We start from the raw sequence: 13,189 nt of genomic DNA, 5'->3' as shown, positions 1-13,189 counted from the left end.
TATAGGCAAATGTGGTGAAGAAAGCTGATGGTGCCCTGCTATCAAAAGATATAGCATCTGGGGTCTTAAAGGCTTAAAGGTAAATAAGCGGCCATCTAGCTCAAAAGCAACAAAGCCCATATGGAAGAAACACACCAGCCTGTGTGCTCACGAGGTGCCAAAGGGATCAGTTATCAGGCATCAAAGAACAAAAAAATTCTATCATTGTGAATGAGGGGGAGTGTGGAGTGGAGACCCAAAGCCCATCTGTGGGCAACCGGACATCCCCTTACAGAAGGGTCACAGGGAGGAGACGAGCCAGTCAGGGTGCAGTGTAGCAACAATGAAACATACAACTTTTCTCTAGTTCCTAAATGCTCCCTCCCGACCCACTATCATGATCCCAATTCTACCTTACACATCTCGCTAGACCAGATGATGTACACTGGTACAGATAGGAACTGGAAACACAGGGAATCCAGGACAGATGACCCCTTCAGGGCCAGTGGTGAGAGTGGCGATACCAGGAGGGTAGAGGGAGGCTGGGGTAGAGAGGGGGAACCGATTATAAGGATCTACATATAACCTCCTCCCTGGGGAAAGGACAACAGAAAAGTGGGTGAAGGGAGACATTGGACAGTTTAAGATATGATGAAAATAATTTATAAATTATCAAAGGTTTATGAGAGGGGGAAACAAGGAGGGAGGGGGAAAAATGAGGAGCTGATGCCAGGAGCTTACATGGAGAGCAAATGTTTTGAGAATGATGAGGGTAATGAATGTACAAATGTGCTTTATACAATTGATGTATGTATGCAAATTGTGATGAGTTGTATGAGCCCCCAATAAAATACTTTTAAAGTTACTGTCATAATTTATTGACCTTTACCTTAAACTGTATTAATATTTAAATGACAATTATGATTATATATATTAGTCCAAATAGACTTCTAAATTAATAAATTTCATCTCATCCTATAAATTATTTTATTGTGTAGGTAATCCTGCATAATATTATAAGACTCAAAGAAATATTTAGGCTAAAAACATGGAAATCTTTTTCTACCAATTTTCCCCATCCCATAGATATTAACTATAATTATTTAAGCACTTTATATATACACACATATATGTAAGCATAATAAACACATATATGTGCACATATATATTTGACATAAATCATAATGTATTATTTATACCATTCTCATAAGACAGTTCCATTTAAATTCATTTAAAACAAATGTCATAATTGAATTGCCATTTTCTAATATCTGGAATCAATTAAGATCAGGAAAGTTTCAAGAGGGCCACCCAGTAATAAACACAAAATAAATTGTGTCTGTTGTCCCGTTAGTGATAATTTTTTATTGCTACCTTAGTTTCAGATGTCAGAGTAATGACTTCCATATTCTGATTAAAATGCAAATTGAAACCATATGTTAGAAAACCATAGGCTTTCAATATCACTAAGTTTTTCTTATTTTAAGCATAATTTTTAAATTAAATTCTACCAATTATTCAGAAGTTTAAGTCCAAATCTAAAAATACATAATTTTAAGTTTCAAACTCGGAGAATTGCAACTTTGCACAAAGTACACCAATAAGCAGCCACTCTTATATGCCTGTCAATGGTCAGAGAAGAAATGAAAACACTACAAAAGAATAGCCTTAGCCAACTTTCCTCTAGGGTAACAATTTAAAGTAATTTTTTTGTCTGTTTCTTAAGCCTTAAATTTACTAAAGAAAAAATTTTTTTAATCCTTAGTCTTCAATACAATAAAGGTAAATAATACATTTATATATTTTACTATGTTGGTGGATTGAACAAAATTCTAAATAAATTTACTGTTGACTGGTTTTCTAAAACTATGCACAAATTTTCCTAAGATCTTCTTGGATTGAGATTCTTAAATAATGAATTTAATTACTATTGGCTCTTTATTAAATTCAAGTTGCTTTGTGTTATAAAATTTGCTTATTTAAAAGAAATTCCTAATAAGTGAATTTCTCTTACAAACAGAACTCCCAATAAAGCCAAGTCAAAACACTATAGTTATGGGTAAATATTTTTAAATTTCATCATTTACTTAATAGGCATATGCAAAAAATTAATAGAAAAGTCTATGCCACTTATATCATTTAACTGCACAATTTATAGACCTCTTTAGGTGGTAAATTCAGCACAAATACAGTTCAGCTGCATAAGTATAAAAGTGAAGGTAACTACAAGAATGCTTGGTTAAATAAAAAGGGCCTGGAGTTAGGTCGCGTAGGGATAAACAATAAGTTCGACACCAAATAAAATCATTTTAATTACTTTTTTAAATCCTCGTTCAGTATGAAATTAGAGGGATTAAAAAATAAAGTCAGAGAATCCAGGACAGATAAATCCCTCAGGAGCAATAATAAATGTAGTGAGACCAGGAGGGGAAGGAGAAGGTCGCATAGAAAGGTGAAACCGATCACAAGGATCTACATATAACCCCCTCCCTGGGGAACATACAATAGAAAAGTAGGTGAAGGGAGATGTTGGACAGTGTAAGACCTGACAAAATACTAAGAATTTATAAATTATCAAGGGTTCATGGGGGGAGGGGAGGAGGGACCGGAAAAAATGAGGAGCTGATACCAAGGGCTCAAGTAGAAAGAAAATGTTTTGAGAATGATGATGGCAACAAATGTACAAATGTGCTTGACACAATGGCTAGTGTATGGATCGTGATAAGAGTTTTACAAGTCCCCAATAAAATGATTTCAAGAAGAAAAAAAATTAAGTTATTTCCAAAGCAGAGACTAAAATATTTCATTTGCCTTATAAACTAAAATGGTCTAGAATTTAGGCTAAATTATGAGAAGATATTAACACTATGTTACAGGGCTTGAAGATTATTACAATGTTTAACAAAGCAATGGACAGTATAGATATGTTCTTTGAACATAAAGAAATGGTTTCAATATATATTTCACTCTGACAACACAAATTTTATTAAGTCCTTAATCAGCCCATAGCTAACAAACGAATAACCATAGTTTTGTCTAACATAATTCAACATTTAAGATTCTTCCAAAATTCTTCTATTTTCATATTGGTGCAAGCTAACAATTAATAGTTACCATGCGTGTGTCTACAGAGGCTGTTCTGGACTACCATTTTCCTAGTTATTTGCAGAACTAGGTAATCTATCACACCTTTGGTTGTAAAGGTATAACATTGGTTAACTAATCTATGCAACTACTTCCAAACCCTAAAACAACTAATATTATTTCTTTGATCCACCTTGTTTGTAACACAAACAAAAAGACTCAAATGTTATACTGCAATTCATGGTTCTGCTATATACAACCCAATAAAATGATGTAAAAAATCCTTGTACTACCACCAATAAAAATGAACTTCTGTTCAAAAATGAAACAACTCATTGACACTGGAGGAAGCTAGTCACATAGCAATGTCAGTGCTGTGGAGCACATCTAATTTACTGCCTGTTACTGATTAAATTATGAGGAAGGAGTCCTGGCTGTGCAGTGGTTAAAGCACTCTGCTGCAAAGTGAAAGGTTAGTGTTATGACCTGTACTCATCAAGGCACTCCACCTCAGGAACAAGATGTGACATCCCACTTACATGAAGATCAGTCTTGGAACCCGTATGTTCTGGTTAGGTGCCTTCAAGTCAGCTCCAATCCATAGCTACCCTGTGCACAACGGAACAAGGCACTGCAGTCCTGCACCACCCTCACAAGTGTTCCTGTGTCTGGGTCCACTGATGCAGCCACCAGGTCAACCCATCTTGCTGAGAGCCTTCCTGTTTCTTTGCTGCCCCTCCGCTTTACCAAGCATGATGTTCTTTTCCAGGGACTGATCTCAAGTATATGACACAAAAGTCATACCATCCTTGCCTCTAAGGCAGCAGTCCTCAACCTGTGCGTCGCGACCCTTGATCCTTTTGCGACCCCTTGACCCTTTCACAGGGGTCACCTGATTCATAACTGTAGCAAAATTACGGCTGGGGGGGGGGTGTCACCACAACATGAGGAACTGTATTAAAGGGTTGTGGCCTGAGGATGGTTGAGAAGCACTGCTCTAGGGGGTATTTATTCTCTGGCCTTACTTCTTCCAATACAGATAGGTTTGTCCTTTTAGCCGTCCCTGGTATTTTCAATTTTCTTCTCCAGCACCACAATTCAAATGTATTGATTCTTCTACAGTCTTCCTTCTTCGAAGCACCACTTTCACATGCAGGAGCCAATGGAGAACACCATGGCTTGGGTCAGGTGCACCTTACTTCACAGAGTAACATCCTTACTCTTCAATACTCTAAAGAAAGAGATCTTCGGCAGCAGATGTACCGAATGCAATGAATCTTTTGACTGCTGCTTCTATGAGCACTGATTGTGGATCCAAGACAAAATCCTTGACAACGTCAGCCTTTTCTCCATTTACCATGTTACCTTTTGGTCCAATTGTAAGGATTTGGGTCTTCTTTAAATAAAATGTAGTCGATGCTGCAGGAAACAATCCTTATCTTTACAAGGAAAATGCTTACATTTCTTCTCATTTGTCAAGCACGGATGTGTCATCTGCACCCACAAGTTGTTAATAAGCCTTCCTCTACATGTCGAAAAACTGCCTCTTGATCCAGATACAAGTTCCGCATGCGCACAATGAAGTGTTCCAGCATTACCATGCTTCTCAAGGTCGCCCACCGTCCCTTATGGTCCACAGTCGAATGCCTTGGCACAGTCAATGAAACACAAATTAACATCTTCTGGGATTCTCTGTTTTGAGCCAAGATCCATCTGAAATCAGCAGTGATTTCTCTTGTTCAATATCCTCTTCTGAATCCAGTCAAAACCTCTGGCAATTCCCTCAATGGGAAAAATAAGGGGCAGCTCTACTCTGTCCTATAGGGTCGTTTTGAGTAGGAACAGACTAAATGGCAGTGGGTGTCCCTGTGAGTATAATTCCATTAGAGAAGGGTTTTTCTTCATTATAGTAATAAAGCAGGCTAAAGAGTCCTGGTGGTGTAGAAAACCACCAAGAGCTTCACCGAAGACAGGTCTTCTACTCCCATCATCTTGGAAACGCCTGGGGAAGTTCCAGCCTGTCCTATAGGATCGCTATGAGTCAGCACTGACTACCTAACACTGATGGAGGGTGTGTTTTAGAGCAATCTCTTTGAAAACGTAAAGTACCAAATAAGCCAGCACAAAGTACTAGCAAGTGGAAATGCGGAACGATTGATAAGCACATGCAAAAACTGCAAGGACCTTCACTTGCAGCCCACAGAGACCTTAACTCACACCTTTTCCCCTAGAGCCAACCAACTAAAAACCAAACACACAGCCATCAAGTCAATTCTGACTCATACCCATGCCTCAATTTGGGACTTCCAGTCCCCTAAGCTGAATAAAATGTCTGTTTGTTAAAAACACCCACTTGTAATATTTCTTCTATAGCAGCACTGGATAATTAAGCTACTAACTGATGGAATAATGATTTTCTTTCCTTCAAGCTCCTAAACTATATTTTATTAATTGATTTTTTTGAAAAAGCAATATAGAAGTCAACATTATCTAAGAATCATTAAAACCAAAATGCAGTATTGATCAACTTAAAATAAGGACAAAAAATGTCAAATTAAAGAATCCAGGAAAAAGGATATAACTGGAGAACATGGGAAATTTCCAAAACATTCTTCACTTCTTGACTGCTGGATGCTAGGTCCATATTTGGTAATGATTCAATTTGTTCAGTAATAGCAATGATTCAATTTGTTCAACAATATCAGTGTTGAAGGGCTTCTCGAAATGCTGCATCTTTTACAATACCTACAATTTCATTTTGTAATTATTTTTATTGAATTTGCACTGAATTACAGTATTCTATAATACTAAACTGAGCAGGAATCACTGAATATTTTTATATTTTACACTTTTCTGAACTCTCACATCGTATCCATATCAGTTAAAAAATAATAAATAAAATAGAAATGTAAGGCAGAAAGGGTAGTAAAAGTACACATGTTTAGCCCCTAGTTCAATAACAGCCCAAAGCTTTTACTTTATTTGATTTTATTCATCTGAGAGTTAGCATGAATTTATATGCACATTTATTTATAACTTGAAAAAGGAAACCTATTGCCTTTATGCTAATTTGCAACTATACAAACCTCTACTCATTCCAATTTGTGTTATTTACATGACTTCCATTCTATCAATTGCAGTAGCTGGAACAACTGGTTCAAACATCATCACTAAGAAATGAGCACAGGACCCAGCAGTGTTTGGTTCTGTTGTACCTAGGGCAGCTTTGAGTCAGAATTGACTCCAGAGGACCTAGCCACAACAGTTGTTTTTGTGCTTTGAAATAACTGATTTCAAAGATTTCTTAATCTAGGGATTTCAAACATTATTTACTTATTCCTTTAGATGTGAAAAGACATTGCTATACCTAAGCTTTGTTTCACCTCTCCGCTTCTCCTCTCCCATGTCCCAACATTTAAATGTATAGTACTGTTCTACAGAAATATTCCAAATCCAAGGTCCATAGTCCTAAAAGTCATTCAAATATATGTCATATTTTAATCTGTTTCCAATTTGGACGATAATTTTTTGGATCTGTTTTACTCTTTTCATAGAATTTCTGGCTTTACCTTTTTACTTATCACATACTGAGATTCCTTAATTATACATTTTCCAATTGAGTATTTATTATTTTTAGAAATTCTGACTTCCTGATCGAACTTCACCATTGTTGCATTCATAAGTTTGTCCCACTATTTCTCAACACTCAATTTTTTCTTTCTTTATTCCTTTTCATTTTCCTGCAGTACATCCTCAAAAAATCTGAGCAAAATAATACAATCCGTAATTAAGTGGCAGTGTTTCAAAAATCCTTCCTAGAGAAAATAAATAAACCACAAAGTAATACTAAAAAGATATAAGAATGCCCACACCCAACAGGAAAGTGGGTGAGGGGAGATGCCAGGCAGTGTAAGATAAGATAAAATAATAATTTATAAATTATTAAGGGTTCATGAGGGAGGGGAGAGCGGGGAGAGAGGGGGAGGGAAGGAAAATGAGCTGATTCCAGGAACCCAAGTGGAAGGCGAATTTTGGGAAGGATGAGGGCAACGAATGTATAAGGGTGCTTTACTCAATTGATGTATGTATGGATTGTGATGAGTTGTATGAGCACCAATAAAATGATTTATTTAAAAAAAAGAAGAATGTCCAGACCAGCAAACCCAGGGCCAACCAATCAAATGGCAGAGGTACTGCTCAAGTGTGAGAACTGACAGTAGAGCTGAACTTCCTTACTGCTATTCTTTCAATTCGACCACACTTGCTGCCTCTTGATGTGGTCAGGCTACTGCTACACTTTCAGCAACAGAAAGTCCATTTAATATTAATTAATATAATATACCAAATCTATTCAAGAGTTCTAGCAGCATTGGCAGGTAAGCATTAAGCTGCGACCAGCCATGCTGAAAAAGATGAGGTTCTCTACGCTCACAAATATTTACAGCCTCAAAATGGACAGTGAGCTTGATTTTGGTTTATTACAAGAATTTAGTTTTGATTTTTGTTGTTTTTTTAACAAGAGTTTAGTTTTATGGAATGGTGGTTCATTTTTAAGATATCTTCAACAAACTAGTATTCTCATTAGTCATCGAATAAAGAAAATGGCAATTAATTACTATTGGCAATTCTGGCCAATAATGTTAAATTAATAAAACTTTAAAATATACTAAGCAACACATTTTAAAGTAAACTCTATTTTCTGACTCATTTTTTTATTTTTCCAGAAGTAAACAGTTCTTCACAAATGCAAGATCATTTGTTTCAGGACCTTGACAATCCCTACCTGCCTTGTGTAGCTTTTCCAGCATAAACAGAAACAACACAGTCAACTGTCTTTGTAAACTGGCCAAGGATTTTCTGTCCTCCACTTTGAGAATCACCATTAGAGGTAAAAAAAAGAACATGTCTCAGAGATGTAGTACAAAATCTTTCCCCTGAATATCAAATCTATTTAAATCTCTTAAAGTAGTCAATTACAGGTAACTGAAACAATTACAGGTAACTTACACAAAGTAACAAACAATAGCAAAATACCAAGATATCGCTTTAACGTAGTAATGTCTCAAATAGCAAATAACTGTTTCCAATATGCAATACAATTAATGTTAGTTTAAACTCTTAGGATGTTTATGAAGGTCTGCTAAGAGTTACCACAAAATGGTACAATTCCTGTAAGTGCAAGCAATATTTATCTTCCAGATCAAAGTGACATAAAATGATTAAACATTGAAGTATACTGAGTTAATGTACATGCCTATTGCCGAAAGCTGTTGTAATGGTGCTAATTCTTTTAAGCACTGCCATTACATTCCAGATCTCCAGATTTAACTGTAATGAAAAGGCCATCAATGAAATAGCCAGGTTCTGTGCTCCAGGGGCTGACACATTTACTCTTTTTGTCTTCCACTGAAAATGTTTTAGACGCTGCAAGGTGGTTAATCAGTAACATCTAGACAGACTACAACAGAATGGAAGAGCACTGGAGTCAGCACTGAAGGCTCAGTCTTCAGTATTACATAGTACATGCATGCCGTCAACGTGAGTTGTCTAACAAGTCCTCAATCTTTCCAAATCATGAAAGATAACTCTGCCCACTTAAAAATACCAAGGCAGTGCAGGGGCAATGAATGAGGTAATGTGGCTCCTGTAGCCTAAGTCTCCAACTCTCAACAAACAACCTTTTCCTGCATGCGTCTGTTAAGAAGGTTTAGGGAAGAACATAGAGGACTGACTTTCAAGCCACATTCATAAGAGGACAAGGAATAAGGGATATCACTGCTAATATCAGATGATTCTTGATTGAAAGCAGAATAGCAGAAAGATGTTTACTTCTTTCTTATTGTGCTTTAATGCCTATGCAAAGGTATGTGTATCATAACATATGGATAACATTAAGAATGGAAATTCCAGAATACTTCATTGTGCTCACCCAGAACCTGTACATAGACCAAGAAACAGTCATTTAAACAGAACAAAGGGATACTCTAGGGTTTAAAGTCAGAAAAGCTGAGGGCGATGGGTATCTTTTCACCCTACTTACTCAATCTGCATGCTATGTAAGTATCTGAGATACAACCTTTGAGAGTAATGAAATTCCCTCCCCTTCCCCCTCCACTCCATGGCTCTCTATGCTTAGAAACTTACCTTGTGCCATTTTATGTATCTCCCTCTAGGTGAGGGTGGGAGCTCAAGTAGCATAATGGTTAGGAGTCGGGCTGCTAACTGCAAGGTCACCAGTTCAAAATCACCAGCCACTACACATCAAAAACAGGGGCCTTTCTATTTCTAAAGAATTACATCCACTTTTGTTTCGAGACAATTATCAAACTAAAAGAGATAAATGAAGTTTACCTCTACTGGCTCACAAGTTTTTCTCCCCCAGAAAACTATGAGGTTTTCAAGTTTTCAAGAAAGCAGGAACTACATGGTTTACCTGGTAGTCTCAATGTCACTTACAGTTTCTAAAACAGAATGGATGCCCAATAAATGGCTCTTATCCTCCCACCTGGCCCCAAACCTTAGCTGTAATTGACAATCCTTCAAAAGGCAAAATTTTTGCCTTGTAGTCATTAATGACATATCTTTACGGTGTATCTGCCTCTCCTTTCTTCATGGTCCAAGTGCTATATAATTCATAATACTCTCTCCGATATCCCCAACTCAAAGATAACTCCTCTGCTAAAGTTCTAAAGGTTGTACCATCTGCAGTGATACTTTCTTTTATAACAATTAATATCAAACTAGTACCAAGAACTTGGAGATTGAAAAAGTCCCAAGTTTAACTCTTGAATATTTCCTCAAAGTATTTAAATGCTTGCCTGTTTTTGCACAGTCAAGTACAACTAAAACAAAAACTGTGCCACTCAAAACCGAAATCTAGCGACGCTGCCATCAAATCAATTCCGACTCACAACAACCCTACGGGACAGTGTCACACTGTCCCATGGGTGTCCGAGGCTGTAAATCTGCATGGGCACAGAAAGCCTCCTCATCTTTCTCCTCAAGAGTGGCAGGGAGTTTTGGACTGCTGGCCAATGTTTAACCCACTAAGGACCTTCATAAACAAGGATAATTAAAGCAGATATTGATAATCTCCTTAGGAAAGAAATAAAAATACCTAATGTATTTTAGAATGTTTTTTATGAAATTGTATTAATATTAATAATTTTGACTGTGTGCACACTGCTGGATTCCTAATGGGAGTATAAACTGGAACAAATCCAACAGAGTTGTCAGAGGCCAATTTGACAATAATTATAAAGACAGACTACCACCCTGAAATATTCCATAAAACTGGAACTACCTGAAACTATCCTGATGTCATCACCTTTTAGCTATATAAAGACTGGCTGGCTCAAAAAACAATGAATATCACCAGTCAGTGTACCATGCACCTTTTTAAGAAGCTATCTATCTTAAGACTGAACGGTCGACAATTACTCTAAAGCAAAGATGAAAAGGGAAAGGGAACCCAGATTACTGGAAGCAGAACATCCAGAACGGAATGACTGAGAACATTAGCACAGTGTGGAAAAGGTAACCAATGTCACTGAGCTAGTTTAACGCAACTGTTCATGAAAAATCTAATTTACTGTATAAATTTCAACTGAAAACGCAATATAAGATACATATTTTTAGTAATTATAGACATGGGGTATGAGGGGGATAGGGCTGTAATGGCACAGGAGGTGATTGCTTTTGTGGGGTTAGAGATGGAAGGCTTCACAACAGTATCATTTCAGCACAGCATCAGTGACATGAAAGGGCAAGACATGCATCTACAAGGGGATAAGGCATGTCATGCTTATGAAAAACCTGGGAGGAGCAGAGTAGCTGAAGTGGACAGGGAGGAAGAGGAGAGTGGTAAGAAGAAGGCAGAGCAGTATAAGGATCCCTCATTTCTACAGGCTCCTTCCAAGACTCCAGCAGAACTCTCAATAATCTGTGCGCATTGCCCTGTGATTTTATAAAATTTTAAAAAGGCATTTTAACCAGATGGCTACCATCACTGTCACCATACATTCTGATTTCCTCTCTCACACTTGCTCTCGTCGGGAATAATATTAGGGTAGGTAGAGTCATCTGGGGATTCAGTGTCGTGGAAGCAAAATTTGAGTGTATTTTACTTGAGTCTGGCAACATATATTTGTTTCCGATAGCTTCTAGGTATAAATAAAGGATTGCCAGTTCAGTGTGGGAGTGCTTTCCAGGAATGCTCTACCATCTACTGTGCAAACTCACCTATCATAACACAAAGGTGAAGGACCAGATGCCACACTGAAATCTGGACATGGCCTATGACACCCAGCACTCAATGGATGTGCATGTTGTAAAAGAAACAAGGTGTCAAATACATAGAGCAAGAAGATAAATTGTGGAGATGTCTTCCAGTCATCAGATGGTAGTAAGCAGCACAGACCTGATCCTTTTCAAGGCACAGTCAAAATAGAGCTCCTCTCCTATTAAGAGAATGGCCTACAAACTATTAAATATGTAAAGTAACTTTGTTTACTTTTTCAAAATGAATTCTACTAAAGAGAATTCACCAAAGAGAATTCATCAGATCGCTGTGTTTGCGAAGTACTACCTGTAACAATACTCACAGCTTCAGGGGACGGACCTTGTATATAAAGAAACACATGTGTTTAGATATTCTAAGTATTAACACTTTTTAAAAATACTTCAATAAATCATATAAAAGATGAATTGAAAAAATGAATTCTTTCTATAGGAAATTCTCATATGAAAAGATTATCATAATTTTAACTAAAAATTATGGAGAAAATATATATGTATTATAGATTATTTTATTAATTAAAATATGTATTTTTCTAAGTTTTGTGATATGTCTAGTATTTACTACCTTTAAAATTTTCTTTAAAAAAATTGCTGAAGGTGAATTATCAGTGAATAGGTTAAGCAGCACATAAAACAGGCAAAGATTAATTTACTCAAGATAGACATGAAGAAATTAATCAGAATTCAGCACAGAGAGATTAAAGCAGTAGGAAAACGTTGAACAGCAAGAAAGATTCGCTGAGAAGAAAATAAGAAGGTTAAAACACATTTAAAAGTGCTACCAAATAGGAGAATAAAGAGACAGAAGTGAAGAGATTAAAATTTCATTGCAGAACTAACCACTAGAAAAGCAAACTGAATCCTAACAGAACGAAGGAAAAGCCATGGCGCTACCTAGTGAATTCAACATACCAAAGGAAAATGCCTCAGAAGAGAAATCTCAAAACTCATCAAGGAAGATGGGAGATTATCTAAAAAGAAACAATCCAACCACACGGACAACATATTCCAAAAAAGTAATTACAGAGAATAGAGATAAAGAATAAAGTCTTCAAAATGCTGAGGCAAAACCACTGCTGATACATATGGCTACCCTCAACAAAATTATCATTAATTCAACAAATACTTGTCCAATGCCTACTATGAGGGGCTTCAAAAAGTTCATAGAAAAAAATTTTTTTAATTTTTAAAGTTCATAGAAATATGGAATTAAAGTGCAGTGTAATTTTTCCATGAACATTTTCGAGCCCGCTCATATATTCCAGGCTCTATTAGATGCTCATGGTACAACGGCAATTAAAGCAGAGAAAGTCTATGACCTTGTAGAGTTGACACTATGTTAAGAATTTTTAAGAGAGAAAAGAGACAAAAAGAAAACCTTTAACTAGTTTCACAAGAAAGATGAGCTGTTCTGTTCCCATAAAGATTTATAACCTTGGGTGAGGACGCTGGCAGAGCCGGGCAGCCAGCCGCCGCTTGGCCTCGCGGGCATGCTTTGCACCGTCCGCTGCTCTTTATCCTGGGATGGGGGTTAAGGCTTCGCCCAGCGCCTGCTTTGGGCCGCGGCCCCGCGCAGGTGAGGATCCACCGCCCCTCGAGCCACCCCACCTGGGAGAGGAGCAGGGGCCTGGCTTTTCGAACTGCCAAGGGGCTGGCGATCAGTGCATCAGGGGCCTCGGGAGGGTCTTTGATGAGTTTGCAACTCCATCCATTGGACGGCGGAAACAAAGGGTTCTGCAAGTGCTTGCCTTGCTGCACCTGGTTCGAGCCTCACTGCTGCCCTCTGGGAGGAGGGGGAGCATTCGCTGACCCCATAAGTAGGACGGGT

General features: G+C 37.5%; 1 protein-coding gene across 1 annotated transcript in view; it reads right to left on the bottom strand.

Moving 5' to 3' along the window:
- TMEM135 (transmembrane protein 135) overlaps positions 1-13,189 on the bottom strand; it is a 241,999-nt gene that overhangs the window by 187,074 nt on the left and 41,736 nt on the right. The window lies entirely within an intron of this gene.

The sequence above is a fragment of the Tenrec ecaudatus genome, chromosome 4, assembly GCF_050624435.1.
Source record: "Tenrec ecaudatus isolate mTenEca1 chromosome 4, mTenEca1.hap1, whole genome shotgun sequence".
In the NCBI taxonomy this organism is placed as follows: domain Eukaryota; kingdom Metazoa; phylum Chordata; class Mammalia; order Afrosoricida; family Tenrecidae; genus Tenrec; species Tenrec ecaudatus.
The sequence above is the reverse complement of the archived record's forward strand: the minus strand, read 5'-3'. Positions and strand labels throughout refer to the sequence as shown.